This window comes from Sus scrofa, chromosome 2 (assembly GCF_000003025.6).
Source record: "Sus scrofa isolate TJ Tabasco breed Duroc chromosome 2, Sscrofa11.1, whole genome shotgun sequence".
Lineage (NCBI taxonomy): Eukaryota > Metazoa > Chordata > Mammalia > Artiodactyla > Suidae > Sus > Sus scrofa.
The window spans coordinates 128195169-128209926 of record NC_010444.4 but is presented as its reverse complement, the minus strand read 5'-3'; the positions used below and the strand labels follow the sequence as shown (position 1 = coordinate 128209926).

Sequence of the window (14758 nt, the reverse complement as noted above, 5' to 3'; positions counted from 1 at the left end):
AAAGATGGACTGGATGTGGGCAGTAGGGGCAGTGATGGAAAATTTAGAGCCAATCCCTAAATTTCTGAGTGGAATGACAGTGTTTTGTCTCGTTTCATTTTTTTTCTTTCTTTTTTTTTTTTTTGTCTTTTTTTTTTGTTGTTGTTGTTGTTGTTGTTGTTGCTATTTCTTGGGCCGCTCCCGCGGCATATGGAGGTTCCCAGGCTAGGGGTTGAATCGGAGCTGTAGCCACCGGCCTACGCCAGAGCCACAGCAACGCGAGATCCGAGCCGCGTCTGCAACCTACACCACAGCTCACGGCAACGCCGGATCGTTAACCCACTGAGCAAGGGCAGGGACCGAACCCGCAACCTCATGGTTCCTAGTCGGATTCGTTAACCACTGCGCCACGACGGGAACTCCTCATTTTTTTTCTTTCTTAAAAAAGTTTTTATGGGACTATAACTGATTTTCAATGTTGTGTTAGTTTCAGGTGTACAATAAAGTGGATCGGTTAGATATATACATATATCCATCTGAATTTTTTTTTTTTTCCCACTGTACAGCAAGGGGCTCAGGTTATCCTTACATGTATACATTACAATTACATTTTTCCCCCACCCTTTCTTCTGTTGCAACATGAGTATCTAGACAAAGTATCTGAATTTTTCAGATTCTTTTCCCACATAGGTTATTACAGACTATTGAATAGAGTTCCCTGTGCTATACAGCAGGTGCTTGTTGGTGATCTCTTTGAAATATAGTAGTCTGTGTACGTTAATCCAAACTCTTAATTTATTCCTCTCCCCGATATTTCCCCTCTGGTGACGGTAAGTAGAGTCTGTTTCTGTTTTATAAATGAGTTCATTTGTAGCATATGTTAGATTCCACATGTAGGTGATCCTGTATATTTGTCTTTCAGTGTCTACCTCAGTGTGATAATCCCTAGGTCCATCCATGTGGCTGCATATGGCATTATTTCATTCTTTTTATGGCTGAGTAATTTATATATATGAACATATATATGAATCATTCTTTATCCATTCCTCCATTGATGGACATTTAAGTTGCTTCCATGTCTTGGCTATGATAAATGGTGCTGCAGCGAACACTGGAATGCATGTATCTTTTCAAATTATGGTTTTCTCTGGATAGATGCCCAGGAGTGGGATTATTGGATCCTGTAGTAGTTTTATGTTTGGTTTCTGAGGAATCTCCATACTCTTTTCCACACCAGTGGCACCAATTTACATTCCCACCAACACTGTAGGAGGGTTCCCTTTTCTCCTCACCCTCTCCAGAATTTATGGTTTGTAGACTTTTTGATAATGACCATTCTGACTTGTGTGAGGTGATACCTCCTTGTAGTTTTGATTTGAATTTCTCTGATTATGACTGATCTCGAGCATCTTTTCATGTGCTTTTTGGTCATCTGTCTGTCTTGGAATGATGCTGTTTTTATTGAAATAGAAACTGCCAGAAGACCAGGTTTGGAGGAGAAGGACCATCATAGGAAGATTTAGAAGAGAGAAACAGGAGTTCCCATTGTGGCTCAGGGTTAACAAACCCGACTGGTATTCATGAGGATCTGGGTTCGATCCCTGGCCTCACTCAGTGGGTTAAAGATCTGGTGTTGCTGTGAGCTGTGGTGTAGGTCACAGATGTGGCTTGGACCTGGTGTGGCCCTGGCTATGGTGTAGGCCAGCCAGCAGCTACAGCTCCGATTAGACCCCTAGCCTGGCAACGTCCATGTGCCACAGGTACAGCCCTAAAAAGATTAAATAAAGAAAGAGAAAAGAAAGAAAACTAAAGGAAGGAGGAAAGGAGGGAGGAAAGAAGGGACGAAGAAAGGAAGGGAGAAAAAGAAAAGAGATCCTGAAAACAGAGTGATGGGGGCAACTGATAGAACCCGGACCTGGCGGAGAGAATTAGGAGCCAACTCAGCATATGGCTGAAGAATTAATTTTAGGAAGAGGAAAGAGGGACACTCCTCTAAACTAGGAAATATCTTGCTCTAAGCTAGGAGACTCCTTCCTTAAAGTCTTCCTTTAAACTAGGGAACTGGGAGTTCCCGTTGTGGCGCAGTGGTTAACGAATCCGACTAGGAACCATGAGGTTGTGGGTTCGGTCCCTGCCCTTGCTCAGTGGGTTAACGATCAGGCGTTGCCGTGAGCTGTGATGTAGGTTGCAGACGCGGCTCGGATCCCGCGTTGCTGTGGCTCTGGCGTAGGCCGGTGGCTACAGCTCCGATTCAACCCCTAGCCTGGGAACCTCCATATGCCGCGGGAGTGGCCCAAGAAATAGCAACAACAAAAAAGACAAAAGACAAAAAAAAATAAAAATAATAAAAATAAATAAAAAATAAATAAACTAGGGAACTGGAGTTCCCGTCGAGGCGCGGTGGTTAACAAACCTCACTGGCATCCATGAGGACACGGGTTTGATCCCTGACCTCACTCAGTGGGTTAAGGATCCAGCATTGCTCTGGCTGTGGTGTAGGCTGGCAGCTACAGCTCCGATTAGACCCTTAGCCTGGGAACCTCCATATGCCGCAGGTGCGGCCCTAAAAAAAGACAAAGGACAAAAAAAAAAAAAAAAAAAAAAAAAGATTTTATATATATATATAAAACTAGGGAACTAATGTTTACTCATGACTTTGAAGGTACCAGATGAGGCTTCAGCCCTTTCTCTTAGGTTAGGATGCTGTTAAAAGAGAGCAGAGGCTGTTATATGGCAGCCTTTGTTCTCCCTGTGCCTACAATTAAAAAAAAAATAGAGATCAGATTAAAAAGATGGATGCATTTGAGGGTGTGCATTAGGGAAGGTGAAAGGAAAATGACAAGGGCTAAAAAAGGAAGGCCAAGTAGTACTGAGAGCTGGGCATACATAGGTCAAGGTCTTAGTTTTTTTTAGACAAACTAAGTGCCATGAGGACATAATCCAGGGAGGTTAGCAATTAAAGTGGAAAGCAATTGCTTTCTTCATTCTTAAAATGGTTGTATTCTTTCAAAGCAAGCCTCAAAACAATTGAGGTAGTCAAAGTCTCTAGCATGTTTCTGACCCAGTGCGTGAAAGTATGGGGGGGTTCTTAAATCCATGCCTTTCCTGGGTCAGTAGGTTAAACACCAGCCTGTGTTACGTTGGTTTAGAGTCCCTGCAGTATTCCCAAGGGTTTAATCCCACAAATTAGCAACACTGGGAGATAGGATTCGTCCCTAACTCCTTGAGCTCTCTTCACAGGTGTGTTTGAATCTCTCAGAGGGAGTTGCAATGGAATAAAAGGAATCTAGTCAAATTTCCTACAATTGTTCCATATTTGAGCAAAAATAGTCACAATGAATTCTCTTGTAACAATACCCAGTTGAACCTATTGGCTTACTCATTTTAACAAACACTTACTAGGCGATTCCTAGGTGTGAAGCAGAGTTCTAGGCCCTGGGGGTATAGTGGCAGGGGACTGTGATGATGATGGTGACGATGCTAGGGGCTGCTGGTGATGAGATTACTTCATGACTTCATGCAGGGTCTACTAGGCACCACCTTTCTAAGCTCCCTACACATGTCTATCTCCGTAAACGTTTATAACAACCTGAGACTCAATATAGTAAGAGTCAAGCCTTGAGGAAAAGCTACCTGTCTTTCCTTCACTTTTCCCACTCCCACTCTCACTTTATTTTTTCTTCTTTTAATTAAAGTATAGTTAATTTACAATGTTTTGCTCGTTTCTGCTGTACAGCAAAGTGACTCAGTCATACATATGTATACATTCCTTTTCCCATGTTATCTTCCATCATGGTCTATCCCAGGAGATTGGATGTGGTTCCCTGTGCTCTACAGTAGGACCTCATTATCCATTCTAAATGGAATCTACTCTTGCTAAAAATATTAGCAGGGAAATTGAACTCAAATGTCACCAAGGAAATAAAGTGAACTTTTCCAGTAAGCCTAGATGTTGAGAAAATAGACCTTTTATTAACATATCATATTAAATCATATCATATCAGATTATCTTGACTGTCATAAAGGTATTTTTCTTCTTTTTTTTCAACATTGCTATGCCAGACCCCCAGCCCATCCCCCCCGCCCCAGCCGCTCCCCTTTTGTAACCATAAGTTTTTCAAAGTCTTATAAGTCAGTTTCTTTTCTGCAAAGAAGTTCATTGTACCCTTTTTTTAGATTCCACTTTTAAGTGATAGCATATGACTTTTGTGTCTCACTCTTTAACTTCACTCAGCATAATTTCTAGGTCCATCCATGTTGCTTCAAATGTGACTATTCATTCCTTTTTATGGCTGAGTAATATTCCATTGTATATGTACCACATTTTCTTTATCCATTCTTCTATTGATAGACATTTAGGTTGCTTCCATGTCTTGGCTCTGGTATATATAGTGCTGCACTGAATATTGGGTTACATGTACATGGTATTCTCTGGACAGATGCCCAAGAGTGGGATTGCTAAATCAAATGGTAATTCTCTTTGTAGTTTTGAGGACTCTCTGTACAGTTTTAGATAGTGGTTGCACCAATTTATATTCCTACCAAAACAGTGTAGGAGGGTTTCCTTTTCTCCATACCCTCTCCAGCATTTATTGTATGTAGAATTTTTGATGATGGCCATTCTGGCTGGTGTAAGGTGGTACCTCATAGTAGTTTTAATTTGCACTTCTCTAACAAAGATGTTGAACATCTTTTCATGTGTTTTTTAGCCCTCTGTATGTCTTTGGAGAATTGTCTATATCTTCTGCCCACTTTTTGATGGGGTTGTTTATTTTTTTAGTATTGAGCTGCAGGAGGTGTTTTTAATATTTTGGAGATTAATACCTTGTCAGTTGTTTCACTTGCAAATATTTTCTCGCTTTCTGTGGGTTGACTTTTCATTTTGTTTAGGGTTTCCGCTGCTGTGCAAAAACTTTTAATTAGATCCCATTTGTTTATTTTTGTTTTTATTGCCATTACCCTAGGAGGTGGATCTGAGAAGATATTGCTGTGGTTTATGTCAGAGAGTGTTTGGCCACTGTTTTCCTCTAAGAGTTTTATAGCATCTGTTTTTATATTTAAGTCTTTAATCCATTTTGAGTTGTTTTTGATTTTTTTTTTTCTTTTGTCTTTTTGCTATTTCTTTGGGCCGCTCCCACAGCATATGGAGGTTCCCAGGCTAGGGGTCGAATCGGAGCTATAGCCACCGGCCTACACCAGAGCCACAGCAACGCAGGATCCAAGCCGCGTCTGCCACCTACACCACAACTCAGGGCAACGCGGGATCATTAACCCACAGAGCAAGGGCAGGGACCGAACCCACAACCTCATGGTTCCTAGTCGGATTCGTTAACCACTGTGCCACGACAGGAACTCCATAATCCATTTTGAGTTTATTTTTGTGTATAGTGTTAGGGAGTGTATGAATTTCATTCTTTCACATGTAGCTGTTCGGTTTTCCCAGCATCATTGATTGAAGGGACTGTCTTTTTTCCTTTGTATATTCTTGCCTCCTTTGTCATAGTTTAGTAGGTGCGTGGGGTGTTTAATTTTGAGCTCTCTATCCTATTCCATTGATCTGTATTTCTGGTTTTGTGCCAGTACTATATTGTTTTAATAACTGTAGCTTTGTAATAGAATCTGAGGTCAGGGAGCCTGATTCCTCCAGCTCCATTTTTCTTTCTCAGGATGGCTTTGGCAATTCTGGGTCTTTTGTGCTTCCAAACTGAAATATTTTGTTCCAGTTCTGTAAAAAATGCCACTGGTAATTTGATAGGGATTGCACTGAATCTGTAGATTGCCTTGGGTGGTATAGTCCTTTTGACAATATTGACTCTTCCAATCCAGGAGCATGGTATATCTTTCCATTGTTTGTGTCTTTGATTTCTTTTCATCAGCATCTTATAGTTTTCAGAGTACTGGTACTTTGTCTCTTTAGGTAGGTTTATTCCTGGCTATTTTATTCTTTTTGCTATGATAGTAAATGGGATTGTTTCCCTAATTGCTCTTTCTGATCTCTCATTGTTAGAATATAGGAATGCAGTCACTTCAACTTCTGTGTATTAATTTTGTATCCAGCAACTTTACCAAATTCATTGATGAACTCGATATCAATTTTCTGATAGTGTCTTTTGGATTTTCTAGATATAGTATCAAGTTATCTGCAAATAGTGATATTTTACTTCTTCCTTTCCAATTTGGATTCATTTTATTTCTTTTTCTTCTCTGATTGCTGTAGCTAAGACTTCCAAAACTATGTTGTATAATAGCGGCAAAAGCAGACATCCTTGCCTTGTTCCTGTTCTTAGTGGGAATTACTTCAGCTTTTCACTGTTGAGAATGATGTTAGCTGTGGGTTTGTCATATATGGCCTTTAATATGTTGAGATAGTCTCCCTCTATGCCCACTTTCTGGAGGGTTTTTATCAGAAATGGGTGTTGGATTTTATCAAAAGCTTTTTCTGCATCTGTTGAGAGGATCATATGGTTTTTACTCTTAGGTTTGTTAATGTGATATATCACACTGATTGATTTGTGCATATTAAAAAATCTTGCATCCCTGGGATAAATCCCACTTGATCATGGTGTACAGTCCTTTCAGTGTATTGCTGGATCCTCTTTGCTAGCATTTTGTTGAGGATTTTTACACCTATGATCATTGCCAATACTGGCCTGTGAGTTTTTTCTTCTTTTTGTGTGTATGTGTGGTATTTTTGTCTAGTTTTGCTATCAGGGTGATGGTGGCCTCATAGAATGAGTTTGGGAGTGTTCCTTCATCTGCAGTTTTTTGGAATAGTTTCAGAAGGATAGATAATAACTCTTCTCTAAATTTTTTATAGAACTCACCTATAATGCCATCTGGTCCTGGACTTTTGCTTGTTGGAAGCTTTTTAATAGCAGTTTCAGTTTCAGTATTTGGATTAGTCCATTCATATTTTCTGTTTCATCTTGGGTTAGTCTTAGAAGATTGTACTTTTCCAATAATTTGTCCATTTCTTCTTGATTGTTCATTTTGTTGGGGAAAGCTGCTGGAGTAGCCTCTTATGACCCTTTGTATTTCTGCAGCATCTGTGGTAACTTCTCCTTTTTCACGTCTAGCTTGATTGATATGAGTCCTCTCTCTTTTTTTCATAATGAGTCTCGCTAAGGGTTTATCAATTTTCTTGATCTTTTCAAAGAACCAGCTTTTAGGTTCATTGACCTTTGTAAGGTTTTCTTCTTTTCTATTTCATTGATTTATGCTCTGATCTTTATGATTTCTTTCCTTCTGCTAACTTTGGCTTTTGTCTGTTCTTTCTCTAGTTGCTTTAGGTATAAAGTTGTTTATTTGAGCTTTTTCTTATTTCCTGAATAAAGACGTGGTAGGCGTGTATTGCTACAGACTTCCTTCTTAGAATTGCTTTTATTGCATCCTGCAGGTTTTAGATTGTTATGTCTTTGTTATCATTTGCTTCTAGGTATTTTTTAATTTTCCCCTTGATTTCTTCAGTGATCCATTGGTTGTTTAGTAGCATGTTGTTTAGTCTCCACATGTTTGTGTTTTTGCAATTTTTTTTCCAGTCATACAGCCTTGTGGTCAGAAAAGATGCCTGATATGATTTCAATTTTCTTAAATTTACTGAGGCTTGATTTGTGGTGCAGAATGTGATCTAGCCTAGAGAATGTTCCATGTGCACTTGAGAAGAATGTGTATTCGGCTGTTTGGGAATGGAATGTTCTATAAATATCTATTAAGTCCATCTGGTCTAATGCATCATTTAAGGCCTGTGGTTTCCTTGTTGATTTTTCTGCTGGATGACCTGTCCATTGCTGTAAAGTCCCCCGCTATTATTGTGCTATTGACAGTTTCTCTTTTAAAGTTGTTAGCAGTTGTCGTCTATACTGAGGTGATCCTATGTTGGGTGCATATATATTTACAATTGTTATATCTTCTTGGGTTGATCCTTTGATCGTTATGTAATGTCCTTTTTTCTCTCTTGTAATATTCTTTAAGATCTTTTTTGTCTGATACGAGTATTGCTACTTCAGCTTTCTTTTTACTGTTTTCATGGAATATTATCTTCCATTCTCTCACTTCCAATTTGTTTGTGTCCCAGGAAATGAAGTGGGTCTCTTGAAGACAGCATGTATATTGGTCTTGTTTTTGTATCCATTCAGCCAATCTATGTCTTTCGGTTGGGGCATTTAGTCCATTTACATTTAAGGTAGTTATTGTATGTTCTTGTTATCATTTTATTAATTGTTTTGGATTTGTTTTCCTTGGTCTTTTTCCTTCCTTCTTCTCTTGTTTCTTCTCTTGTGGTTTGATGACTATCTTTAGTGTTGTTTTTGTGTTTTTGTTTTGTTTTTGTTTTTTTTGTCTTTTTGCTATTTCTTGGGCTGCTCCAGTGACATATGGAGGTTCCCAGGCTAGGGGTCGAATGGGAGCTGTAGCCACCAGCCTATGCCAGAGCCACAGTAACGCAAGATCCGAGCCACGTCTGCAACCTATACCACAGCTCACGGCAATGTCGGATCCTTAACCCATGAGCAAGGGCAGGGATCGAACCCACAACCTCATGGTTCCTAGTTGGATTTGTTAACCACTGCGCCATGACGGGAACTCCTAGTGTTGTTTTTGGATTGCTATTTCTTATTTGTGTGTATGTGTACTGTAGATTTTTGGTTTGCAGTTACCACAAAGTTTGGTTATAGTAATCTACATATATATACACAAGATTGTTTAAGTTGTTGGTCTCTTAATTGCAAGTGCATCTCCAGTATCCTGCATTTGTACCCTCCTCTTCTAATGATTTCTGGTTTGAGTAGCATGTTTGTGTGTGGGTGATTTTCAACCTTTACTATATGTGTGCCTTTACCAGTGAGCCTTGTCATTTGTAATATTTTTGTTTCTAGTTGTGGCCTTTTCTTTTCTACCTAGAGAAGTTCCTTTAGTATTTATTGTAAAGCTGGTTTAGTGGTGCTGAATTCTCTTAGCTTTTGCTTGCCTGTAAAACTTTTAATTTCTCCTTCAAATCTGAATGAGAGCCTTTCTGCATAAAGTAATCTTCGTTGGAGTTTATTTTCCATTCATCTCTTTAAGTATGTCATGCCACTCCCTTCTGGCCTACAGAGTTTCTGCTAAAAAATCGCCCCTCCTACCATCTTTATGTGCCTCCTCTTTGTCTTCTTGAGCAGGATGTCTTCTTTGATAGTTTCCAGTCTATTTGGTTGAAGGTTGTTCAGTGATTGGTTGTAATTTTGTTGCTTTTATGAGAGAAGGTGAGCTCCAGTCCTTCTACTCCACCATCTTAATCCCATCTTGTCATAAAGATATATTTAGAAGTGTGACAAACAGCCTTGAAAAAATTGCCTTTTGATGGTTGATTGTATTGGTTAATGGGTAACTGCTGAAGACAGCTGGAGGCAGCCATATACACAAGACAATCAATCTTTTTTTTTTTTTTGGAAACTTTAAGATGTGTGGCGGAAATGTATGTTTCTAATGAGAACATGGAAATAAAATGTGTTTTAAAAAAAGGCATGTTTAAAAACATTCTAATGTGATAATTCACATTTTATTTGAGTCTCTTCTTATTAAGAAAAAAAAGGAAATTATGTCTACTGAGAAACATCCAGAAATATTGTGTATGTATGTCCTAAGATAGAGTTAGGAGCTTCTCTATTAACAAGGTTTTAAAGAATCAGTTCCATATTGGAACCATTCCTAATTAAAACATCCATCGATCACTCCATTTAATTTTTTTAACTCCACCAAAAACATGTCAGCTTCCACTTGCAGCCTCAAGAGTGTACACAAATTTGTTATTCCATCTTTATAGAAAAGCTAGTAGATGTTTTAAGTGTTTATGCTTAATTTATTAACATTATTTAAATAGTGACATAACCAGTGTTGATTTGCTGCCACTGCCCTGGAAATGTTTAAACATTATTATAACATAGCTCCACATTCCAGTTTTATCTCTAAAATTAATGCTTTTAGGCTCAATTTATGCCTGTCAACAAGTAGTGATCAGAGATGTGAGCTGGCTCATAATCCAGAGGTACTAGGTTACAATGTGTTACCATGGAAACTGTGTTTTATTGCATTTTCTCTTCTTGATTTAAGGCATTTGACAATCAGAGCAACTGTTTGCCAGTCTTCCCACATCATAAAAAATTCAAAAACACAAACAACCAATAGGGAGGAAAAAAAAAAGAAAAGAAAGGAGAAGGGGGGATATCCTCTACTGTTCTTGGACCTCACTAGAAACATAAAAAAGAAATGACAGCCTTATATTTAACATGGACCTTTTGTGAATAGTTTATCTCTCAGAAAGTCCAGGAGTGTTGGAAAATTCAATCAGTGGTTAGTCATCAAATGGACCTGTCTGCCTGTGGTTCATTTTGTTTATTGCATCATATATCTTTTATGATCACTGGGACTTAAGCCTGAAACAGCATTTTCTTTAACAAGAACCGTGTTTCCGTTAACGTTGTTTATTGCATCTGAAACATTACTCTTTGAAATCACCATACATTTTCTATCGAGCAAAGGTCTGCAACCGAATCTTGCATGAATGTGTTTATTCAGAATCTAGAGTTTAAAAAAAAAAAAAAAAAAAAACCTCATTCAGTTCATGTAACATTAATCACTTTGCCAGTGTTCAGCTGAGGTCATTGCCACATTCCTAGCAGTATTAAGGCAAGTCAAGATGAATCACGTACATTAAACCTTGGAAGGAGAGCACGTGAAAGGGATCTCAAATTAGACATTTCTTAAAAGACAGAGAAGGGACTGTGGCAAAACGGGCTAACTCTGCTGCAACTTGACTTTGCAATGGGCTTGCTTTTCCTGCAAGGAGTCAGTGCCACTTCTCTGAATGTGTAGGTATCCTTCTCCCTATTTCTGGGAGTTTATAGGTGAAATTTAAGGTCTTTCCAAGCATTCACAGTGAAGACTCGTTCACCAAACGTTTTTTTTTGTACAAGCCAAGGCATCATGTATCAGCTAGGAACTGTCCACACAAAGATGAACCAGGCACAGCCCTCCCTTTCTCACTCCCTCTGAGAACCACGAGGTCTACCCAGGGAGATAAGTACCAGATGTGCACAGTCCGGAAAGGGTTTTGTGGGAGTACAGAGAAAGGAATGGTTCACTGTGATGGGAAGTCGGAAAAGACTTTACTGACGTTAACATTACCAGGGGAGAAGAAGAGCAAAGCAGTGCAGGCATCAACATGTGAGTGTCCCAGACTAATCAGTGATTTGATGGGACAAGAGCAGAAAGATTTTGTGGATGAACTGAAGGGAGCAGCAGAAGATGAGATTATATGTACATTGGAGCCAGATGGCAGACTCTCTGAACATGTCCTTTATTCTAAAAGCAATGGGGAGGAGTTCCGGTTGTGGCTCAGTGGTGAATGAATCCACTAGGAACCATGGAGTTGCGGGTTTGATCCCTGGCCTTGCTCAGTGGGTTAAGGATCCTGTGTTGCCGTGAGCTGTGGTGTAAGTCACAGACACAGCTCGGATCCCACGTTGCTGTGGCTGTGGTATAGGCCGGTGGCTACAGCTCTGATTAGACCCCTAGCTTGGGAACCTCCATATGCTGCAGATGTGGCCCTACAAAGGACAAAAAATAAAATAAAAGCAATGAGGGGCTCAGTGGGTTAAGAACCCAACTAATATCCATGAGGATGAGAGTTCAATCCCTGGCCTTGCTCAGTGGGTTAAGTATCCAGCAATGCCACAAGCTGCCACATAAGTCACAGATACAGACTGGATCTAGCATTGCTGTGGCTGTGGTGTAGGCCGGCAGCTGCAGCTCCAATGAGACCGCCTAGCCCAGGACCTTCTACTTATTGTGGGTGCAGCCCTCAAAAAAGACAGACAGAAAGAAAGAAAGAAAAGAAGAAAAAGCAATGAGAAGTCTTTGAAGAATTTTAAATGGGAAAATGGAAAGAATCAGCTTAAATTAGAAACTGCATGCAATTTGAGGTGGGGGCAGATGGGATGGTGGGTTAGTTGTAAAAAACTAGAATCACTGTCTTCAGGTGAGTTCCTGAAGGGCACCAAGAATAGATAACGGAGAAAAAGGAATCTAAGATGAAGTCCAGGGATCGAGCTGTGTGGAATATGCAGATGGTAATGCCATTAACCAAAGCATCTGAGGTCATGGGAACATTAAAACGGGGATTTCTCTTAGGATGTTGGACCTACTACATGGCATTCGGGAATGGATATATTGATTTGGGGGCCATGAATTTATACTTGGTTGTTGAAGTCATATGGAAGAAGAAAATGGCCAAGGGGAGAAGGTAGAAAAAGAGAAAAGATAGTACAGGGACGAGTTTCTGGGAGAGAAAATATTTCTTGTTTGTGTGGTAGTTGTCATATTGAGGGGGAAAAAATTGGAGGCTTTTTCTCTATCTAAATAAATAGTAAACTTGGAAGTTTGCACTATGGTGCAGTGGGTTAAAGATCAGGGTAACTGCAGCTCTGGCATAGGTCACAGCTATAGCTTATATATGATCCCTGGCCTGGGAACTCATGTGCCATGGGTGTGGCCAAAAAAGAAAATAAATAAACAAACAAACAGTAAAGCTGGCATGCAGAATAATAATGTCTAGGAGAAAATTTAAGAACAAATATTTGATTAAAAATATTTTACTACCATTTGCATATATATATATATAAAATGCAATCTGTATTTAAGATGCTAGTGGGCTCATATTTAGAAAGAAATATTTCATATAAGAGGCTAACATTATTTTGAACCATCGCAGCTTTAAATGGTCATAATATGCATATTTAAATATGCTCTTATATTGTGTGTGACAGATTTACTTACTTCCCATGTCACCATCATACACTTCCATTAAAGATTTATTTATTTTTAAAAATACGCTTTATATTCCCATAAAAAGGAGAAATTAAATCGTAAAAATACACACAAAGTTAGTGTTTATAGTCTGCTGCTCTCACAAAAAACCATTAGAGTCAGTGGCTGTCTTTCCCATGCTGAGTAAGGAGCGAAGACCCAGGTAAGAGCTTAGTTTTTGCTCATGGAGACTTGTATTTCAAGAATTAAATTTGCCTGACAATGTAGATGAAACAAATGTGAGATACAAAAATGCTACCTTCCAATAGAGGAGGAGGTTGACATTGTATTCATCTATGCTTGGCCTCACCTTCATTAATATTACAAATTTAGGGAGTTCCCATTGTGGCCCAGCAAAAACGAATCCGACTAGTATCCATGAGGATGCGGGTTCAATCCCTGGCCTCGCTCAATGAATTAGGATCTGGCATTGCAGTGAGCTGTAGTACAGGTCGCAGATGTGGCTTGGATCCCCCGTTGCTGTGGCTATGCTGTAGGCCAGCAGCTGCAGCTCCAATTTGACCCCTGGCCTGGGAACTTCCATATGCTGTGGGTGCTGCCCTAAAAAGCCAAAAAACCCAAAAAGCAAAAACGAACAAATGAACGAAAGACAGAAAGAAAGAAAGACAGAAAGAAAGAAAGAAAAAGAAAACTTAGAAATTGGTTACATCCAGTAGCAAGAAGTAATTGGAAAAATCAGTACCATGTGTAGAATTCAGCAACACCATTTTGGGGAGGTTTATGCCTTCTGACTAGTTTTCTGTTTATGCATATAATCATTCATTCATTCAGTAAGAACATACTGAGCAGCCATAATGTCCCAGACTCTACGAGTAGGTGTACGATGGTTACATAGTCCTCGCATTCAAGGAATTAATAGTCTTGGCAAAAAGGTGAGATAAAGTCTCAGGTTGCTATTGACGGGCTGTGCAGGCTGGGCTGCACAACTCTACCACAGAGAGGCTACAATGTGGCCCTGGCGCACCTCCAATCCCAGCTTACGCCAATGGGCCGTCATTCTCCCTGGTCCAGTGATGAGTTCAGAGATAGGCATGTGACCCAGCGAGAACTAATGTGAAGAGCTATCTGCTGGGGCTCCTAGTAAAAAGCAGTTCCCTCTCTTTCTGAGAGCCAGCAAAAGGAGCCCATTTTCTGCTGGACAACATGGTGTGAAACATCAGGAATTGGTTCAGGTGTCTTGGCCCTGGGGGCTGTGAGCCTGGAGTTACTGAGCTGAACGACGTGGAGTGGGAAGAAGCAGTGATACGGTGGGCAGGATAGGGGAGGGGCCCACCCAAGTCCTTAGCGACATCATGGGAATGGCGAGTCAAGCCTCTTACAAGGCCAGGACTATGTCACTTGCATAAGCCCATACATTTCCGTTTTGTTGCATAAACCAGATTGAATGGGATTTCTTATCACAGTCATAAGAATCTAAACGTAGTCCCCAATACTAACACCTCCTATATAATATGTAACTTTTGTGCTTATTCAGATTATCTACTGGTCACCTTCCATGTGCATTCTCCAGCTTAGGGTAAAGTGGATCCCAGTGGAGTTGGTGAGAGGATGGATAAAGTCAACCTGTTGGAAAGCTTGACCTCTAAGCTCAGAGAAGGAGCCATCTGCTTTCCAGTCTATCACTTCTCATTCAACCTGATAAAGAAATGATGACAAAGAAAATGGATCTTTTAAAAAAGTATTTAACATTCCAGGAGTTCCCGTCATGGCGCAGTGGTTAACGAATCCGACTAGGAACCATGAGGTTGCGGGTTCGGTCCCTGCCCTTGCTCAGTGGGTTGACGATCCGGCGTTGCCGTGAGCTGTGGTGTAGGTTGCAGATGCGGCTCGGATCCCGAGTTGCGGTGGCTCTGGCATAGGCCGGTGGCTACAGCTCCGATTCAACCCCTAGCCTGGGAACCTCCATATGCCGTGGGAG

General features: G+C 40.2%; 1 long non-coding RNA gene across 1 annotated transcript; it reads right to left on the bottom strand.

Annotated features, from left to right (window-relative positions):
* On the bottom strand, window positions 9183-14514 carry LOC110259696. Its single transcript, XR_002342081.1, has 3 exons — window positions 14331-14514; window positions 11791-11793; window positions 9183-10533 (listed from the first exon to the last, which is right to left on the bottom strand). It is a non-coding gene; the product is annotated as an uncharacterized LOC110259696 (long non-coding RNA).